Genomic DNA, 20,971 nt, shown 5'->3' with positions numbered 1-20,971 from the left:
CCTGACCTCGCTCCTGGGTCCCGACCTCGCTCCTGGGTCTCGACCTTGCTCCTGGGCACTGTCCTCATGCCTGGGCCCCGACCTCGCTCCTGGGCCTCATCCTCGCTCCTGGGCCTCGACCTTGCCCCTGGGCCTCATCCTCATTCCAGGGCCCCGTCCTCATTCCTGGGCTCCGACCTCGCCCCTGGGCCTCCTCCTCCCTCCTGGGTCCCTACCTTGCTCCTGGGCCCCGTCCTCATTCCTGGGCCCCGACCTCGCTCCGGGGTCCCGACCGCATTCCTGGGTCCCGCCCTCGCTCCTGGGTACCGTCCTCATTCCTGGGTCCCGACCTCGCCCCTGGGCCTCGACCTCGCCCCTGGGTCCCGACCTCGCTCCTGGGCCTCGTCCTCGCTCCTGGGCCTCGTCCTGTGTCCCAACCTCGCTCCTGGGCCCCGTCCTCATTCCTGGGTCTCGACCTTGCTCCTGGGCACTGTCCTCATGCCTAGGCCCCGACCTCACTCCTGGGCCTCATCCTCGCTCCTGGGCCTCGACCTTGCCCCTGGGCCTCCTCCTCCCTCCTGGGTCCCTACCTTGCTCCTGGGCCCTGTCCTCATTCCTGGGCCCCGACCTTGCTCCGGGGTCCCGACCGCATTCCTGGGTCCCGCCCTCGCTCCTGGGCCCCGTCCTCGTTCCTGGGCTCCGATCTCACTCCTGGGCCTCGACATAACCCTTGGGTACCGACCTCGCTCCTGGGTCTCGACCTCACTCCTGGGCCTCATCCTCGTTCCTGGAATCCGACCTCGCTCCTGGGCTCGACCTCGCTCCTGGGCCTCGTCCTCGCTCCTGGGCCCCGACCTCATTCCTCGGCCCGACCTCGCTCCCGGGCCTCGTCCTCTTCCTGGGATCCAACCTCGCTCCTGGGCTCGACCTCGCTCCTTGGCCTTGTCATCGCTACTGGGCCCCAACCACGTTCCTGGGCCCGACCTCGCTCCTGGGCCTCGTCCTCATTCATGGGATCCAACCTCGCTCCTGGGTCCCGACCTCGCTCCTGGCCTCGTCGTCGCTCCTGGGCCTCGACCTCACTCCTGGGCCTCATCCTCATTCCTGGGTCCCGACCTTGCTCCTGGGTCCTGACTTCGCTCCTGGGTCCCTATCTCGCTCCTGGGTCTCGACCTCTCCCTTGGGCCTCCTCCTCATTCCTGGGTCCTGACCTCGCTCCTGGGTCTCGACCTCACTCCTGGGCCTCGACCTCACTCCTGGGCCTCGACCTCATTCCTGGGCCTCGTCCTTGTTCCTGGGTCTCGACCTCGCCCCTGGGCCTCGACCTCGCTCCTGGGTCTCGAATCGCTCCTGGGCCTCGACCTCGCTCCTGGGCCTCGAACTCGCTCCTGGGCCTCGACCTCGCTCCTGGGCCCCGTACTCATTCCTGGGCCTCGACCTCACTCCTGGGCCCCGTCCTCATTCCTGGGCCTCGACCTCGCTCCTGGGCCTCGACCTCACTCCTGGGTCCCGACCTCGCTCCTGGGCCATCCTCATTCCTGGGTCCCTACCTCGCTCCTGGGCCCCGTCCTCATTCTTGGGTCCTGACTTCACTCCTGGGCCCCGTCCTCATTGCTGGCTTCCGACCTCGTTCCTGGGCCTCGACCTTGCTCCTGGGTCTCGACCTCGTTCCTGGGCCTCGTCCTGCATTCCAACCTCGCTCCTGGGCCCCGTCCTCATTCCTGCGCCTCGACCTCGCCCCTGGGCCTCATTCTTTCTCCTGGGCCCCGTCCTTATTCCTGGGCTCCGACCTCGCTCCTGGGCTCGACCTCACTCCTGGGCCTCGTCCTCACTTCTGGGCCCCGACCTCGTTCCTGGGATCCGACCTCGCTCCTGGGCTCGACCTCGCTCCTGGACCTCGTCCCTGCTCCTGTACCTCGACCTCTCTCCTGGGCCTTGCCCTCGCTTCTGGGTCCTGACCTCGCTCCTGGGTCCTGACCTCATTCCTGGGACCACCTCGCTCCTGGGCCCCGTCCTCATTCCTGGGCCTCGACCTCGCACCTGGGCCTCGACCTCACTCCTGGGTCCCGACCTCGCTCCTGGGCCCATCCTCATTCCTGGGTCCCGACCTCGCTCCTCGGCCCCGTCCTCATTCCTGGGCCTCGACCTCGCTTCTGGGCCTCGACCTCACTCCTCGGTCCCGACCTCGCTCCTGGGCCCCGTCCTCATTCCTGGGCCTCGACCTCGCTCCTGGGCCTCGACCTCACTCCTGGGTCCCGACCTCGCTCCTGGGCCATCCTCATTCCTGGGTCCCTACCTCGCTCCTGGGCCCCGTCCTCATTCTTGGGTCCTGACTTCACTCCTGTGCCCCGTCCTCATTGCTGGCTTCCGACATCGTTCCTGGGCCTCGACCTCGCTCCTGGGTCTCGACCTCGTTCCTGGGCCTCGTCCTGCGTTCCAACCTCGCTCCTGGGCCCCGTCCTCATTCCTGCGCCTCGACCTCGCCCCTGGGCCTCATTCTCGCTCCTGGGCCCCGTCCTTGTTCCTGGGTCCCGACCTCGCTCCTGGGCCCCGTCCTCATTCCTGGGCTCCGACCTCGCTCCTGGGCTCGACCTCACTCCTGGGCCTCGTCCTCACTCCTGGGCCCGACCTCGCTCCTGGGCCTCTTCCTCGTTCCTGGGATCCGACCTCGCTCCTGGGCTCGACCTCGCTCCTGGACCTCGTCCCTGCTCCTGGGCCTCGACCTCACTCCTGGGCCTTGACCTCGCTCCTGGGTCCTGACCTCGCTCCTGGGTCCCGACCTCATTCCTGGGAACCGTCCTCATTCCTGGGCCTCGACCTCGCACCTGGGCCTCGACCTCACTCCTGGCTCCCGACCTCGCTCCTGGGCCCATCCTCATTCTTGGGTCCCGACCTCGCTCCTGGGCCCCGTCGTCATTCCTGGGTCCCAACTTCGCTCCTGGGCCCCGTCCTCATTCCTGGGTCCCGACCTCGTTCCTGGACCTCGACCTCACCCCTAGGCCTCGCCCTCGCACCTGGGCCTCGACCTCACTCCTGGGTCCCGACCTCGCTCCTGGGCCCATCCTCATTCCTGGGTCCCAACTTCGCTCCTGGGCCCCGTCCTCATTCCTGGGTCCCGACCTCGTTCCTGGACCTCGAACTCACCCCTAGGCCTCGCCCTCGCTCCTGGGTCCCAACCTCACTCCTGGGCCCCGTCCTCATTCCTAGGCCCCGACATCGCTCCTGGGTTCGACCTCGCTCCTGGACCTCGTCCCTGCTCCTGGGCCTCGACCTCACTCCTGGGCCTTGCCCTCGCTCCTGGGTCCTGACCTCGCTCCTGGGTCCCGACCTCATTCCTGGGACCAACCTCGCTCCTGGGCCCCGTCCTCATTCCTGGGTCCCGACCTCGCTCCTGGGCCCATCCTCATACCTGGGTCCCGACCTCGCTCCTGGGCCCCGTCCTCATTCCTGGGTCCAGACTTCGCTCCTGGGCCCCGTCCTCATTCCTGGGTCCCGACCTCGCTCCTGGGCCCCGTCCTCATTCCTGGGTCCCGACCTCGCTCCTGGGCCCCGTCCTCATTCCTGGGTCCCGACTTCGCTCCTGGGCCCCGTCCTCATTCCTGGGTCCCGACCTCGTTCCTGGGCCTCGACCTCACCCCTAGGCCTCGCCCTCGCTCCTGGGTCCCAACCTCACTCCTGGGCCCCGTCCTCATTCCTAGGCCCCGACCTCGCTCCTGGGCCTCGGCCTCGCTCCTGGGCTTCGTCCTTGCTCCCAGGCCTCGACCTCACTCCTGGGCCTCGATCTCGCCCCTGGGCCCCATCCTTGCTCCTGGGTCTCGACCTCACTCCTGGGCCTCGACCTCTCTCCTGGGCCTCGACCTCGCTCCTGGGTCCCGTCCTCATTCCTGGGCCTCGACCTCACTCCTGGGTCCCGTCCTCATTCCTGGGTCCTGACCTCGCTCCTGGGCCCCGTCCTCATTCCTGGGCCTCGACCTCGCTGCTGGGCCCCATCCTCATTCCTGGGTCTTGATCTCGCTCCTGGGCCTCGACCTCGCTCCTGGGTCTCGTCCTCATTCCTGGGTCCCGACCTCGCTCCTGGGCCCCGTCCTCATTCCTGGGCCTCGACCTCGCTCCTGGGCCCGGTCCTCATTCCTGGACCTTGACCTCGCTCCTGGGCCTCGACCTCGCTCCTGGGTCCCGTCCTCATTCCTGGGTCCCGACCTCGGCCCTGGGCCTCGACCTCGCCCCTGGGTCCTGACCTCGCTCCTGGGCCTCGTCCTCGCTCCTGGGCCTCGTCCTGTGTCCCAACCTCGCTCCTGGGCCCCGTCCTCATTCCTGGGTCCCGACTTCATTCCTGGGCCTTGACCTCGCTCCTGTGCCTCGACCTCGCTCCTGGGTCCCGTCCTCATTCCTGGGTCCTGACCTCGCTCCTGGGTCCCGACCTCGCTCCTGGGTCTCGACCTTGCTCCTGGGCACTGTCCTCATGCCTGGGCCCCGACCTCGCTCCTGGGCCTCATCCTCGCTCCTGGGCCTCGTCCTCTACCTGGGATCCAACCTTGCTCCTGGGCTCGACCTCGCTCCTTGGCCTTGTCCTCGCGACTGGGCCCCGACCTCGTTCCTGGGCCCGACCTCGCTCCTGGGCCTCGTCCTCGTTCATGGGATCCAACCTCGCTCCTGGGCCCCATCCTCATTCCTGGGTCTCGACCTCGCTCCTGGGCCTCGACCTCAATCCTCGGTCCCGACCTCGCTCCTGGGCCCCGTCCTCATTCCTGGGTCCCGACCTCGCTCCTGGGCCCCGTCCTCATTCCTGGGTCCCGACCTCATTCCTCAGCCTTGACTTCGCTCCTGGGCCCCGTCCTCATTCCTGGGCCTCGACCTCGCCCCTGGGACCCATCCTCATTCCTGGTCCTCGACCTCGCTCCTGGGCCTCGACCTCACTCCTGGGTCCCCTCCTCATTCCTGGGCCTCGACCTCGCTCCTGGGCCTCGACCTCGCTCCTGGGTCCCGTCCTCATTCCTGGGTCCCGACCTCGCTCCTGGGCCCCGTCCTCATTCCTGGGCCTCGACCTCGCTCCTGGGTCCCGTCCTCATTCCTGGGTCCCGACCTCGCTCCTCGGCCCATCCTCATTCCTGGGTCTCGACCTCGCTCCTGGGCCTCGACCTCAATCCTCGGTCCCGACCTCGCTCCTGGGCCCCGTCCTCATTCCTGGGTCCCGACCTCGCTCCTGGGCCCCGTCCTCATTCCTGGGTCCCGACCTCATTCCTCAGCCTTGACTTCGCTCCTGGGCCCCGTCCTCATTCCTGGGCCTCGACCTCGCCCCTGGGACCCATCCTCATTCCTGGTCCTCGACCTCGCTCCTGGGCCTCGACCTCACTCCTGGGTCCCCTCCTCATTCCTGGGCCTCGACCTCGCTCCTGGGCCTCGACCTCGCTCCTGGGTCCCGTCCTCATTCCTGGGTCCCGACCTCGCTCCTGGGCCCCGTCCTCATTCCTGGGCCTCGACCTCGCTCCTGGGTCCCGTCCTCATTCCTGGGTCCCGACCTCGCTCCTCGGCCCCGTCCTCATTCCTGGGCCTCGACCTCGCTTCTGGGCCTCGACCTCACTCCTCGGTCCCGACCTCGCTCCTGGGCCCCGTCCTCATTCCTGGGCCTCGACCTCGCTCCTGGGCCTCGACCTCACTCCTGGGTCCCGACCTCGCTCCTGGGCCATCCTCATTCCTGGGTCCCTACCTCGCTCCTGGGCCCCGTCCTCATTCTTGGGTCCTGACTTCACTCCTGGGCCCCGTCCTCATTGCTGGCTTCCGACATCGTTCCTGGGCCTCGACCTCGCTCCTGGGTCTCGACCTCGTTCCTGGGCCTCGTCCTGCGTTCCAACCTCGCTCCTGGGCCCCGTCCTCATTCCTGCGCCTCGACCTCGCCCCTGGGCCTCATTCTCGCTCCTGGGCCCCGTCCTTGTTCCTGGGTCCCGACCTCGCTCCTGGGCCCCGTCCTCATTCCTGGGCTCCGACCTCGCTCCTGGGCTCGACCTCACTCCTGGGCCTCGTCCTCACTCCTGGGCCCGACCTCGCTCCTGGGCCTCTTCCTCGTTCCTGGGATCCGACCTCGCTCCTGGGCTCGACCTCGCTCCTGGACCTCGTCCCTGCTCCTGGGCCTCGACCTCACTCCTGGGCCTTGACCTCGCTCCTGGGTCCTGACCTCGCTCCTGGGTCCCGACCTCATTCCTGGGAACCGTCCTCATTCCTGGGCCTCGACCTCGCACCTGGGCCTCGACCTCACTCCTGGCTCCCGACCTCGCTCCTGGGCCCATCCTCATTCTTGGGTCCCGACCTCGCTCCTGGGCCCCGTCGTCATTCCTGGGTCCCAACTTCGCTCCTGGGCCCCGTCCTCATTCCTGGGTCCCGACCTCGTTCCTGGACCTCGACCTCACCCCTAGGCCTCGCCCTCGCACCTGGGCCTCGACCTCACTCCTGGGTCCCGACCTCGCTCCTGGGCCCATCCTCATTCCTGGGTCCCAACTTCGCTCCTGGGCCCCGTCCTCATTCCTGGGTCCCGACCTCGTTCCTGGACCTCGAACTCACCCCTAGGCCTCGCCCTCGCTCCTGGGTCCCAACCTCACTCCTGGGCCCCGTCCTCATTCCTAGGCCCCGACATCGCTCCTGGGTTCGACCTCGCTCCTGGACCTCGTCCCTGCTCCTGGGCCTCGACCTCACTCCTGGGCCTTGCCCTCGCTCCTGGGTCCTGACCTCGCTCCTGGGTCCCGACCTCATTCCTGGGACCAACCTCGCTCCTGGGCCCCGTCCTCATTCCTGGGTCCCGACCTCGCTCCTGGGCCCATCCTCATTCCTGGGTCCCGACCTCGCTCCTGGGCCCCGTCCTCATTCCTGGGTCCAGACTTCGCTCCTGGGCCCCGTCCTCATTCCTGGGTCCCGACCTCGCTCCTGGGCCCCGTCCTCATTCCTGGGTCCCGACCTCGCTCCTGGGCCCCGTCCTCATTCCTGGGTCCCGACTTCGCTCCTGGGCCCCGTCCTCATTCCTGGGTCCCGACCTCGTTCCTGGGCCTCGACCTCACCCCTAGGCCTCGCCCTCGCTCCTGGGTCCCAACCTCACTCCTGGGCCCCGTCCTCATTCCTAGGCCCCGACCTCGCTCCTGGGCCTCGGCCTCGCTCCTGGGCTTCGTCCTTGCTCCCAGGCCTCGACCTCACTCCTGGGCCTCGATCTCGCCCCTGGGCCCCATCCTTGCTCCTGGGTCTCGACCTCACTCCTGGGCCTCGACCTCTCTCCTGGGCCTCGACCTCGCTCCTGGGTCCCGTCCTCATTCCTGGGCCTCGACCTCACTCCTGGGTCCCGTCCTCATTCCTGGGTCCTGACCTCGCTCCTGGGCCCCGTCCTCATTCCTGGGCCTCGACCTCGCTGCTGGGCCCCATCCTCATTCCTGGGTCTTGACCTCGCTCCTGGGCCTCGACCTCGCTCCTGGGTCTCGTCCTCATTCCTGGGTCCCGACCTCGCTCCTGGGCCCCGTCCTCATTCCTGGGCCTCGACCTCGCTCCTGGGCCCGGTCCTCATTCCTGGACCTTGACCTCGCTCCTGGGCCTCGACCTCGCTCCTGGGTCCCGTCCTCATTAATGGGTCCCGACCTCGGCCCTGGGCCTCGACCTCGCCCCTGGGTCCCGACCTCGCTCCTGGGCCTCGTCCTCGCTCCTGGGCCTCGTCCTGTGTCCCAACCTCGCTCCTGGGCCCCGTCCTCATTCCTGGGTCCCGACTTCATTCCTGGGCCTTGACCTCGCTCCTGGGCCTCGACCTCGCTCCTGGGTCCCGTCCTCATTCCTGGGTCCTGACCTCGCTCCTGGGTCCCGACCTCGCTCCTGGGTCTCGACCTTGCTCCTGGGCACTGTCCTCATGCCTGGGCCCCGACCTCGCTCCTGGGCCTCATCCTCGCTCCTGGGCCTCGTCCTCTACCTGGGATCCAACCTTGCTCCTGGGCTCGACCTCGCTCCTTGGCCTTGTCCTCGCGACTGGGCCCCGACCTCGTTCCTGGGCCCGACCTCGCTCCTGGGCCTCGTCCTCGTTCATGGGATCCAACCTCGCTCCTGGGCCCCGTCCTCATTCCTGGCCCTCGACCTAGCCCCTGGACCTCATTCTCACTCCTGGGCCCCGTCCTCATTCCTGGGCCTCGACCTCGCTGCTGGGCCCCATCCTCATTCCTGGGTCTCGACCTCGCTCCTGGGCCTCGACCTCAATCCTCGGTCCCGACCTCGCTCCTGGGCCCCGTCCTCATTCCTGGGTCCCGACCTCGCTCCTGGGCCCCGTCCTCATTCCTGGGTCCCGACCTCATTCCTCAGCCTTGACTTCGCTCCTGGGCCCCGTCCTCATTCCTGGGCCTCGACCTCGCCCCTGGGACCCATCCTCATTCCTGGTCCTCGACCTCGCTCCTGGGCCTCGACCTCACTCCTGGGTCCCCTCCTCATTCCTGGGCCTCGACCTCGCTCCTGGGCCTCGACCTCGCTCCTGGGTCCCGTCCTCATTCCTGGGTCCCGACCTCGCTCCTGGGCCCCGTCCTCATTCCTGGGCCTCGACCTCGCTCCTGGGTCCCGTCCTCATTCCTGGGTCCCGACCTCGCTCCTCGGCCCATCCTCATTCCTGGGTCCCGACCTCGCTCCTTGGCCTCGACCTCACTCCTGGGCCTCGACCTCGCTCCTGGGTCCCCTCCTCATTCCTGGGTCCCGACCACGCTCCTGGGTCCCGTCCTCATTCCTGGGTCCCGACCTCGCTCCTGGGCCCCGTCCTCATTCCTAGGCCCCGACCTCGCTCCTGGGCCTCGGCCTCGCTCCTGGGCTTCGTCCTTGCTCCTGGGCCTCGACCTCACTCCTGGGCCTTGACCTCGCCCCTGGGCCCCGTCCTTGCTCCTCGGTCTCGACCTCACTCCTGGGCCTCGACCTCTCTCCTGGGCCTCGACCTCGCTCCTGGGTCCCGTCCTCATTCCTGGGCCTCGACCTCACTCCTGGGTCCCGCCCTCATTCCTGGGTCCTGACCTCGCTCCTGGGCCCCGTCCTCATTCCTGGGCCTCGACCTCGCTGCTGGGCCCCATCCTCATTCCTGGGTCTTGACCTCGCTCCTGGGCCTCGACCTCGCTCCTGGGTCTCGTCCTCATTCCTGGGCCTCGACCTCGCTCCTGGGCTCCGTCCTCATTCCTGGACCTTGACCTCGCTTCTGGGCCTCAACCTCGCTCCTGGGTCCCGTCCTCATTCCTGGGTCCCGACCTCACCCCTGGGCCTCGACCTCGCCGCTGGGTCCCGACCTCGCTCCTGGGCCTCGTCCTCGCTCCTGGGCCTTGTCCTGTGTCCCAACCTCGCTCCTGGGCCCCGTCCTCATTCCTGGGTCCCGACCTCATTCCTGGGCCTTGACCTCGCTCCTGGGCCTCGAACTCGCTTCTGGGCCCCGTCCTCATTCCTGGGTCCCGACTTCGCTCCTGGGCCCCGTCCTCATTCCTGGGTCCCGACCTCGTTCCTGGGCCTCGACCTCGCCCCTAGGCCTCGCCCTCGCTCCTGGGTCCCAACCTCACTCCTGGGCCCCGTCCTCATTCCTAGGCCCCGACCTCGCTCCTGGGCCTCGGCCTCGCTCCTGGGCTTCGTCCTTGCTCCTGGGCCTCGACCTCACTCCTGGGCCTCGAACTCGCCCCTGGGCCCCGTCCTTGCTCCTGGGTCTCAACCTCACTCCTGGGCCTCGACCTCTCTCCTGGGCCTCGACCTCGCTCCTGGGACCCGTCCTCATTCCTGGGCCTCGACCTCACTCCTGGGTCCCGTCCTCATTCCTGGGCCTCGACCTCACTCCTGGGTCCCGTCCTCATTCCTGGGATTTGACCTCGCTCCTGGGCCCCGTCCTCATTCCTGGGCCTCGACCTCACTCCTGGGTCCCGTCCTCATTCCTGGGCCTCGACCTCACTCCTGGGTCCCGTCCTCAATCCTGGGCCTCGACCTCACTCCTGGGTCCCGTCCTCATTCCTGGGCCTCGACCTCACTCCTGGGCCCCATGCTCATTCCTGGGTCTTGACCTCGCTCCTGGGCCTCGACCTCGCTCCTGGGTCTCGTCCTCATTCCTGGGTCCCGACCTCGCTCCTGGGCCCCGTCCTCATTCCTGGGCCTCGACCTCGCTCCTGGGTCCCGTCCTCATTCCTGGCCTAGACCTCGCTCCTGGGCCTCGACCTCACTCCTGGGTCTCGACCTCGCTCCTGGGCCCCGTCCTCATTCCTGGGCCTTCACCTCGCTCCTGGGCCTCGACCTCACTCCTGGGTCTCGACCTCACTCCTGGGCCCCGTCCTCATTCCTGGACCTTGACCTCGCTCCTGGGCCTTGTGGTAAACCACTGTTTGTATTCCTGTTTGTCCTGTTTGTATTCCACTGTGTACATGCCTGGACATGCCTCGGCTGACTCCTCCCACAGGTCCTAGTATAAAGGTGACTGCTCCCCAGCCCTTGGTATCCTGGACCGGTCGACCACTCGAGGCAGACCTCCATTCTGTTGTTAATAAAAGCCTTTCGTTACTCTTCTAACTCTCAGTCTTTTATGAGTAATTGATAGCGCATCAATTTTATTAACAACATTTTTATAATGGAGAAGATCCTCACACCAGCATGCCTGGACTTAGATCATCGGGAGGAGGACTCATCCACCAAGTTTACTCACTGGCTTAAGTGTTTCGAAAAATTCCTGACCGCCTCCGAAGCAATCAAATCGGACGAGGACAAACTGGATGTCCTGACCTCCAAAGTGAACCACCGAGTGTACTCGATCATCCAAGACGCGACCTCGTACGCGGATGCTATCAAGCTCCTCAAGGACCAGTACACGCGCCCAGTGAACGAAGTGTACGCCAGGCACCTCCTGGGGAGTCGTAAACAACAACCTGGGGAATCGACCGTGGAATACCTTCAGGCACTGTCTGTGCTTGGCCGGGCCTGTGGTTGGAAGGATGTAAAGGCCGCCGTGTACACAGAGGAACTTATCCGGGACGCTTTTGTAGCGGGCCACAGATCCAATTACACACGACAGCGACTGTTGGAGCAGAGTAACCTCGACCTCAACAAGGCCTCTGAACTCGCACTATCGTTGGATGCAGCCTACCAGGGCATGGATGCCTACTCCTCTGCACCGTGGACGCCGCGGGGAATGACAGCCTGGGACACGGTAGGACCGCCTCATAGCGCCGTGCCACCCCAGCCACACCCCAACAACGGCCCAACTACCGCAGCAGTGTCCCAAGGCCAGACAGCAGTGCCCCAAGGCCAGAAATGCTACTTCTGTGGCCAGGCAAAACACCCCAGAGCGCGCTGCCCGGCGAAAAACGCGATCTGCTCGGGCTGCGGGAAGAAGGGACACTACGCTAGCGTCTGCAGGGCCAAAGCCACCCCGAACCCCAGCAGCGCCGCGTGTGGGCCATGCGGGCCGCCATCTTGGACCTCCCCGGCCGTGTGCAAATCACCGGTACAGCAGCCATTTTGGACGCCTCCAGCCACATGGGGATCATGGACGCCGCCATCTTGGACGACAGCCGGGACGCAGCAGGCCCCCGACACCGCCTCGTCTGATACCCGCAGCGACACACCGACCCCTACGCTGGCATCCGTTACACTGGACCAAGCGAGACCGCACCAACTGGCCAGTTCCACAATGGACATTAAGGTAAATGGTCACGATACAATCTGCCTTTTTGACTCTGGGAGCACGGAGAGCTTCATCCACCCCGACACGGTGCGGCATTGCTCTCTCCCAGTCCTGCCTGCGCAACAGCGGATTTCTATGGCCTCCGAGTCCCAGTCGGCGGGCATCGGCGGCTACTGCGTGGTGACACTCGTAGTAGACGGGACCGTGTACGATCATTTTAAACTTCTGGTCCTGCCTGACCTCTGCGCTGCCGTCCTGCTGGGGTTAGATTTTCAGTGCCACCTTAAAAGTGTTACGATGGCGTACGGTGGACCCCTACCCCCACTCACAGTCCGCAGCCAGCAGCTTCCAAATTGCCCGCCGCGCACCAGGTGCAACCTCTCCACACTCAGAGTCACCCCCCCACCACTGTTTGCTAACCTCACCCCCGACTGTAAGCCCATCGCCACAAAGAGCAGGCGATACAGTGCCGGGGACAGGGTTTTCATTAAAACCGAAGTGGAGCGGCTCCTGAAAGAAGGGATTATTGAGGGCAGCACCAGCCCCTGGCGAGCCCAGGTTGTGGTCGTTAAGACCAGCGAGAAGCAGCGCCTGGTCATCGACTACAGCCAGACAATAAATCGCTACACCCTGCTGGACGCCTACCCACTCCCCCGTATAGCTGATATGGTCAACCAGATCGCGCAGTACCGCGTCTTCTCGACCATTGACCTGAAATCAGCGTACCACCAGCTCCCCATCCGCCCTGAGGACCGCCAGTACACTGCCTTTGAGGCAAACGGCCGCCTCTATCACTTCCTTAGGGTTCCCTTTGGCGTCACCAACGGGGTCTCCATCTTCCAAAGGGAGATGGACCGGATGGTAGATCAAAATGCGTTGCAGGCCACTTTCCCATATCTGGACAATGCGACCATCTGCGGCCGTGACTTGCAGGACCATGACGCAAACCTCGAAAAATTCCTCCGCACCGCCCAACTCCTAAACCTGACATATAACAAGGAGAAGTGCATATTCCGCACAAACCGCCTCGCCATCCTTGGCTGTGTTGTGGAACACGGAGTCATCGGCCCCGACCCCGACCGGATGCGTCCCCTTATGGAACTTCCACTGCCTCAAGGCCCTGAAGAGGTGCCTAGGGTTTTTCTCCTATTACGCCCAGTGGGTCCCCTACTATACGGACAAGGCCCGTCCGCTGATCAAGTCCACCTCTTTTCCCTTGACGGCAGAGGCCCGCTTAGCCTTCCACCGTATCAAGGAGGACATTGCCAAAGCCACCATGCACGCAGTGGACGAATCCATCCCCTTCCAGGTGGAAAGCGACGCGTCCGACTTTGCCCTGGCCGCTACCCTCAATCAGGCGGGGAGACCCGTGGCCTTCTTTTCACGAACCCTCCAAGGCCCGGAGACCAGACACTCCGCTGTTGAGAAGGAGGCCCAGGCGATTGTGGAGGCTGTGCGTCATTGGAGGCACTACCTGGCCGGAAAACGATTTACCCTGCTCACTGACCAGCGTTCAGTTGCTTTTATGTTTAACAACAAGCAGAGGGGCAAAATCAAAAATGACAAGATCTTGAGGTGGAGAATCGAACTTTCCACCTACAACTACAAGATCTTGTACCGGCCCGGGAAGCTAAATGAACCCCCGGATGCGCTATCGCGTGGCACCTGCGCCAGTGCGCAGATCGATAGACTACGGGTCCTCCACAATGACCTCTGCCACCCGGGGGTCACCAGGTTCTTCCACCTCATCAAGGCCCGCAACCTGCCTTACTCTATTGAGGAGGTCAGGACCATGACCAGGAACTGCCAAGTCTGCGCTGAGTGCAAACCACACTTTTATAGACCAGACAGGGCCCACCTGATAAAAGCCACTCGCCCCTTCGAGCGCCTGAGCGTTGATTTTAAAGGGCCTCTCCCCTCCTCCGACCGCAATGTGTACTTCCAAAATATTATTGATGTGTACTCCCGTTTCCCGTTCGCCTTCCCCTGCCCGGACATGACCAGTGCCACGGTCATTAAATGTCTGAACAACCTCTTCACCCTGTTCGGCTTCCCCAGCTATATCCATAGCGACCGGGGCTCATCGTTTATGAGCGACGAACTCCGTCAGTACCTGCTAACTAGGGGTATTGCCACAAGCAGGACCACCAGTTACAACCCCCGGGGGAACGGACAGGTGGAAAGAGAAAATGCGACAGTTTGGAAGGCCGTCCTGCTAGCCTTAAAGTCTAGGGGCCTTCCAACCTCCCGCTGGCAGGATGTGCTCCCCGATGCGCTCCACTCTATTCGGTCACTGCTCTGCACTGCCACTAACGCCACCCCTCATGAGAAAATGTTTGTCTTCCCAAGGAAGTCCACATCAGGGACATCGCTACCGCCATGGCTGACGTCCCCAGGGCCGGTCCTACTGAAAAGACACGTGAGGACCCATAAAACGGACCCCCTGGTCGAGAGGGTCGACCTCCTCCACGCCAACCCCCAGTATGCTTACATCGCATACCCGGACGGGCGGGAGGACACAGTCTCCATAAGAGACCTTGCACCCTCGGGCACCACAGTAACCCACTACCCACTACCACCCCCCGCCACGATCCGATATCCAGCCCCAGCAGACGGCAGGCCTGGGCCCCGCGACCCGCTCGACATCTACGAGGACGACACGCCTGTGCCACAGCCTACGCTGGACTCGACGCCGGAAGCTTCACTACCCCTGCCGTCGCCACGCCGATCACAGCGGCAGACAAGACCTCCGGAGAGACTCCAATACACTAACTTTTAATACACTTCACCCCGCCGGACTCAATTTTAAACAAGGGGTGAATGTGGTAAACCACTGTTTGTATTCCTGTTTGTCCTGTTTGTATTCCACTGTGTCCATGCCTGGACATGCCTCGGCTGACTCCTCCCACAGGTCCTAGTATAAAGGTGACTGCTCCCCAGCCCTTGGTATCCTGGACCGGTCGACCACTCGAGGCAGACCTCCATTCTGTTGTTAATAAAAGCCTTTAGTTACTCTTCTAACTCTCGGTCTTTTATGAGTAATTGATAGCGCATCAGGCCTCGACCTCGCTCCTGGGTCCCGTCCTCATTCCTGGGTCCCGACCTCGCCCCTGGGCCTCGACCTCGCCCCTGGGTCCCGACCTCGCTCCTGGGCCTCGTCCTCGCACCTGGGCCTCGTCCTGTGTCCCAACCTCGCTCCTGGGCCTCGTCCTCATTCCTGGGTCCCGACCTCATTCCTGGGCCTTGACCTCGCTCCTGGGCCTCGACCTCGCTCCTGGGCCCCGTCCTCATTCCTGGGTCCTGACCTCGCTCCTGGGTCCCGACCTCGCTCCTGGGTCTCGACCTTGCTCCTGGGCACTGTCCTCATGCCTAGGCCCCGACCTCGCTCCTGGGCCTCATCCTCGCTCCTGGGCCTCGTCCTGTGTCCCAACCTCGCTCCTGGGCCTCGTCCTCATTCCTGGGTCCCGACCTCATTCCTGGGCCTTGACCTCGCTCCTGGGCCTCGACCTCGCTCCTGGGCCCCGTCCTCATTCCTGGGTCCTGACCTCGCTCCTGGGTCCCGACCTCGCTCCTGGGTCTCGAACTTGCTCCTGGGCACTGTCCTCATGCCTAGGCCCCGACCTCGCTCCTGGGCCTCATCCTCGCTCCTGGGCCTCGACCTTGCCCCTGGGCCTCCTCCTCCCTCCGGGGTCCCTACCTTGCTCCTGGGCCCCGTCCTCATTCCTGGGCCCCGACCTCGCTCCGGGGTCCCGACCGCATTCCTGGGTCCCGCCCTCGCTCCTGGGCCCCGTCCTCCTTCCTGGGCTCCGATCTCACTCCTGGGCCTCGACCTAACCCTTGGGTACCGACCTCGCTCCTGGGTCTCGACCTCACTCCTGGGCCTCATCCTCATTCCTGGAATCCGACCTCGCTCCTGGGCTCGACCTCGCTCCTGGGCCTCGTCCTCGCTCCTGGGCCCCGACCTCATTCCTCGGCCCGACCTCGCTCCCGGGCCTCGTCCTCTTCCTGGGATCCAACCTCGTTCCTGGGCTCGACCTCGCTCCTTGGCCTTGTCCTCGCTACTGGGCCCCGACCTCGTTCCTGGGCCCGACCTCGCTCCTGGGCCTCGTCCTCATTCATGGGATCCAACCTCGCTCCTGGGTCCCGACCTCGCTCCTGGCCTCGTCGTCGCTCCTGGGCCTCGACCTCACTCCTGGGCCTCATCCTCATTCCTGGGTCCCGACCTTGCTGCTGGGTCCCGACTTCGCTCCTGGGTCCCTATCTCGCTCCTGGGTCTCGACCTCTCCCTTGGGCCTCCTCCTCATTCCTGGGTCCTGACCTCGCTCCTGGGTCTCGACCTCGCTCCTGGGCCTCGACCTCACTCCTGGGCCTCGACCTCATTCCTGGGCCTCGTCCTTGTTCCTGGGTCTCGACCTCGCCCCTGGGCCTCGATCTCGCTCCTGGGTCTCGAATCGCTCCTGGGCCTCGACCTCGCTCCTGGGCCTCGAACTCGCTCCTGGGCCTCGACCTCGCTCCTGGGCCCCGTACTCATTCCTGGGCCTCGACCTCGCTCCTGGGCCCCGTCCTCATTCCTGGGCCTCGACCTCGCTCCTGGGCTCGACCTCACTCCTGGGTCCCGACCTCGCTCCTGGGCCATCCTCATTCCTGGGTCCCTACCTCGCTCCTGGGCCCCGTCCTCATTCTTGGGTCCTGACTTCACTCCTGGGCCCCGTCCTCATTGCTGGCTTCCGACCTCGTTCCTGGGCCTCGACCTCGCTCCTGGGTCTCGACCTCATTCCTGGGCCTCGTCCTGCATTCCAACCTCGCTCCTGGGCCCCGTCCTCATTCCTGCGCCTCGACCTCGCCCCTGGGCCTCATTCTTGCTCCTGGGCCCCGTCCTTATTCCTGGGCTCCGACCTCGCTCCTGGGCTCGACCTCACTCCTGGGCCTCGTCCTCACTCCTGGGCCCCGACCTCGTTCCTGGGCCCGACCTCGCTCCTGGGCCTCGTCCTCGTTCCTGGGATCCAACCTCGCTCCTGGGCTCGACCTCGCTCCTGGACCTCGTCCCTGCTCCTGTACCTCGACCTCTCTCCTGGGCCTTGCCCTCGCTCCTGGGTCCTGACCTCGCTCCTGGGTCCTGACCTCATTCCTGGGACCAACCTCGCTCCTGGGCCCCGTCCTCTTTCTTGGGCCTCGACCTCGCACCTGGGCCTCGACCTCACTCCTGGGCCTCGACCTCATTCTTGGGCCTCGACCTCGCACCTGGGCCTCGACCTCACTCCTGGGTCCCGACCTCGCTCCTGGGCCCATCCTCATTCCTGGGTCCCGACCTCGCTCCTGGGCCCATCCTCATTCCTGGGTCCCGACCTCGCTCCTGGGCCCCATCCTCATTCCTGGGCCTCGACCTCGCTCCTGGGCCTCGACCTCACTCTTCGGTCCTGACCTCGCTCCTGGGCCCCGTCCTCATTCCTGGGCCTCGACCTCGCTCCTGGGCCTCGACCTCACTCCAGGGTCCCGACCTCGCTCCTGGGCCATCCTCATTCCTGGGTCCCTACCTCACTCCTGGGCCCCGTCCTCATTCTTGGGTCCTGACTTCAATCCTGGGCCCCGTCCTCATTGCTGGCTTCCGACATCGTTCCTGGGCCTCGTCCTCACTCCTGGGTCTCGACCTCGTTCCTGGGCCTCGTCCTGCGTTCCAACCTCGCTCCTGGGCCCCGTCCTCATTCCTGGGCCTCGACCTCGCACCTGGGCCTCGACCTCACTCCTGGGTCCCGACCTCGCTCCTGGGCCCATCCTCATTCCTGGGTCCCGACCTCGCTCCTGGGCCTCGACCTCGCTGCTGGGCCCCATCCTCATTCCTGGGTCTTGACCTCGCTCCTGGGCCTCGACCTCGCTCCTGGGTCTCGTCCTCATTCCTGGGCCTCGACCTCGCTCCTGGGCTCCGTCCTCATTCCTGGACCTTGACCTCGCTTCTGGGCCTCAACCTCGCTCCTGGGTCCCGTCCTCATTCCTGGGTCCCGACCTCACCCCTGGGCCTCGACCTCGCCGCTGGGTCCCGACCTCGCTCCTGGGCCTCGACCTCGCTCCTGGGTCTCGTCCTCATTCCTGGGCCTCGACCTCGCTCCTGGGCTCCGTCCTCATTCCTGGACCTTGACCTCGCTTCTGGGCCTCGACCTCGCTCCTGGGTCTCGTCCTCATTCCTGGGCCTCGACCTCGCTCCTGGGCTCCGTCCTCATTCCTGGACCTTGACCTCGCTTCTGGGCCTCAACCTCGCTCCTGGGTCCCGTCCTCATTCCTGGGTCCCGACCTCACCCCTGGGCCTCGACCTCGCCGCTGGGTCCCGACCTCGCTCCTGGGCCTCGTCCTCGCTCCTGGGCCTTGTCCTGTGTCCCAACCTCGCTCCTGGGCCCCGTCCTCATTCCTGGGTCCCGACCTCATTCCTGGGCCTTGACCTCGCTCCTGGGCCTCGAACTCGCTTCTGGGCCCCGTCCTCATTCCTGGGTCCCGACTTCGCTCCTGGGCCCCGTCCTCATTCCTGGGTCCCGACCTCGTTCCTGGGCCTCGACCTCGCCCCTAGGCCTCGCCCTCGCTCCTGGGTCCCAACCTCACTCCTGGGCCCCGTCCTCATTCCTAGGCCCCGACCTCGCTCCTGGGCCTCGGCCTCGCTCCTGGGCTTCGTCCTTGCTCCTGGGCCTCGACCTCACTCCTGGGCCTCGAACTCGCCCCTGGGCCCCGTCCTTGCTCCTGGGTCTCAACCTCACTCCTGGGCCTCGACCTCTCTCCTGGGCCTCGACCTCGCTCCTGGGACCCGTCCTCATTCCTGGGCCTCGACCTCACTCCTGGGTCCCGTCCTCATTCCTGGGCCTCGACCTCACTCCTGGGTCCCGTCCTCATTCCTGGGATTTGACCTCGCTCCTGGGCCCCGTCCTCATTCCTGGGCCTCGACCTCACTCCTGGGTCCCGTCCTCATTCCTGGGCCTCGACCTCACTCCTGGGTCCCGTCCTCAATCCTGGGCCTCGACCTCACTCCTGGGTCCCGTCCTCATTCCTGGGCCTCGACCTCACTCCTGGGCCCCATGCTCATTCCTGGGTCTTGACCTCGCTCCTGGGCCTCGACCTCGCTCCTGGGTCTCGTCCTCATTCCTGGGTCCCGACCTCGCTCCTGGGCCCCGTCCTCATTCCTGGGCCTCGACCTCGCTCCTGGGTCCCGTCCTCATTCCTGGCCTAGACCTCGCTCCTGGGCCTCGACCTCACTCCTGGGTCTCGACCTCGCTCCTGGGCCCCGTCCTCATTCCTGGGCCTTCACCTCGCTCCTGGGCCTCGACCTCACTCCTGGGTCTCGACCTCACTCCTGGGCCCCGTCCTCATTCCTGGACCTTGACCTCGCTCCTGGGCCTTGTGGTAAACCACTGTTTGTATTCCTGTTTGTCCTGTTTGTATTCCACTGTGTACATGCCTGGACATGCCTCGGCTGACTCCTCCCACAGGTCCTAGTATAAAGGTGACTGCTCCCCAGCCCTTGGTATCCTGGACCGGTCGACCACTCGAGGCAGACCTCCATTCTGTTGTTAATAAAAGCCTTTCGTTACTCTTCTAACTCTCAGTCTTTTATGAGTAATTGATAGCGCATCAATTTTATTAACAACATTTTTATAATGGAGTAGATCCTCACACCAGCATGCCTGGACTTAGATCATCGGGAGGAGGACTCATCCACCAAGTTTACTCACTGGCTTAAGTGTTTCGAAAAATTCCTGACCGCCTCCGAAGCAATCAAATCGGACGAGGACAAACTGGATGTCCTGACCTCCAAAGTGAACCACCGAGTGTACTCGATCATCCAAGACGCGACCTCGTACGCGGATGCTATCAAGCTCCTCAAGGACCAGTACACGCGCCCAGTGAACGAAGTGTACGCCAGGCACCTCCTGGGGAGTCGTAAACAACAACCTGGGGAATCGACCGTGGAATACCTTCAGGCACTGTCTGTGCTTGGCCGGGCCTGTGGTTGGAAGGATGTAAAGGCCGCCGTGTAGACAGAGGAACTTATCCGGGACGCTTTTGTAGCGGGCCACAGATCCAATTACACACGACAGCGACTGTTGGAGCAGAGTAACCTCGACCTCAACAAGGCCTCTGAACTCGCACTATCGTTGGATGCAGCCTACCAGGGCATGGATGCCTACTCCTCTGCACCGTGGACGCCGCGGGGAATGACAGCCTGGGACACGGTAGGACCGCCTCATAGCGCCGTGCCACCCCAGCCACACCCCAACAACGGCCCAACTACCGCAGCAGTGTCCCAAGGCCAGACAGCAGTGCCCCAAGGCCAGAAATGCTACTTCTGTGGCCAGGCAAAACACCCCAGAGCGCGCTGCCCGGCGAAAAACGCGATCTGCTCGGGCTGCGGGAAGAAGGGACACTACGCTAGCGTCTGCAGGGCCAAAGCCACCCCGAACCCCAGCAGCGCCGCGTGTGGGCCATGCGGGCCGCCATCTTGGACCTCCCCGGCCGTGTGCAAATCACCGGTACAGCAGCCATTTTGGACGCCTCCAGCCACATGGGGATCATGGACGCCGCCATCTTGGACGACAGCCGGGACGCAGCAGGCCCCCGACACCGCCTCGTCTGATACCCGCAGCGACACACCGACCCCTACGCTGGCATCCGTTACACTGGACCAAGCGAGACCGCACCAACTGGCCAGTTCCACAATGGACATTAAGGTAAATGGTCACGATACAATCTGCCTTTTTGACTCTGGGAGCACGGAGAGCTTCATCCACCCCGACACGGTGCGGCATTGCTCTCTCCCAGTCCTGCCTGCGCAACAGCGGATTTCTATGGCCTCCGAGTCCCAGTCGGCGGGCATCGGCGGCTACTGCGTGGTGACACTCGTAGTAGACGGGACCGTGTACGATCATTTTAAACTTCTGGTCCTGCCTGACCTCTGCGCTGCCGTCCTGCTGGGGTTAGATTTTCAGTGCCACCTTAAAAGTGTTACGATGGCGTACGGTGGACCCCTACCCCCACTCACAGTCCGCAGCCAGCAGCTTCCAAATTGCCCGCCGCGCACCAGGTGCAACCTCTCCACACTCAGAGTCACCCCCCCACCACTGTTTGCTAACCTCACCCCCGACTGTAAGCCCATCGCCACAAAGAGCAGGCGATACAGTGCCGGGGACAGGGTTTTCATTAAAACCGAAGTGGAGCGGCTCCTGAAAGAAGGGATTATTGAGGGCAGCACCAGCCCCTGGCGAGCCCAGGTTGTGGTCGTTAAGACCAGCGAGAAGCAGCGCCTGGTCATCGACTACAGCCAGACAATAAATCGCTACACCCTGCTGGACGCCTACCCACTCCCCCGTATAGCTGATATGG

The sequence above is a fragment of the Somniosus microcephalus genome, chromosome 3 (assembly GCF_052327205.1).
Source record: "Somniosus microcephalus isolate GS21.2 chromosome 3, FLI_Smic_1.0, whole genome shotgun sequence".
Classification (NCBI taxonomy): Eukaryota; Metazoa; Chordata; class Chondrichthyes; order Squaliformes; family Somniosidae; genus Somniosus; species Somniosus microcephalus.
This window is presented reverse-complemented; position numbering follows the sequence as displayed.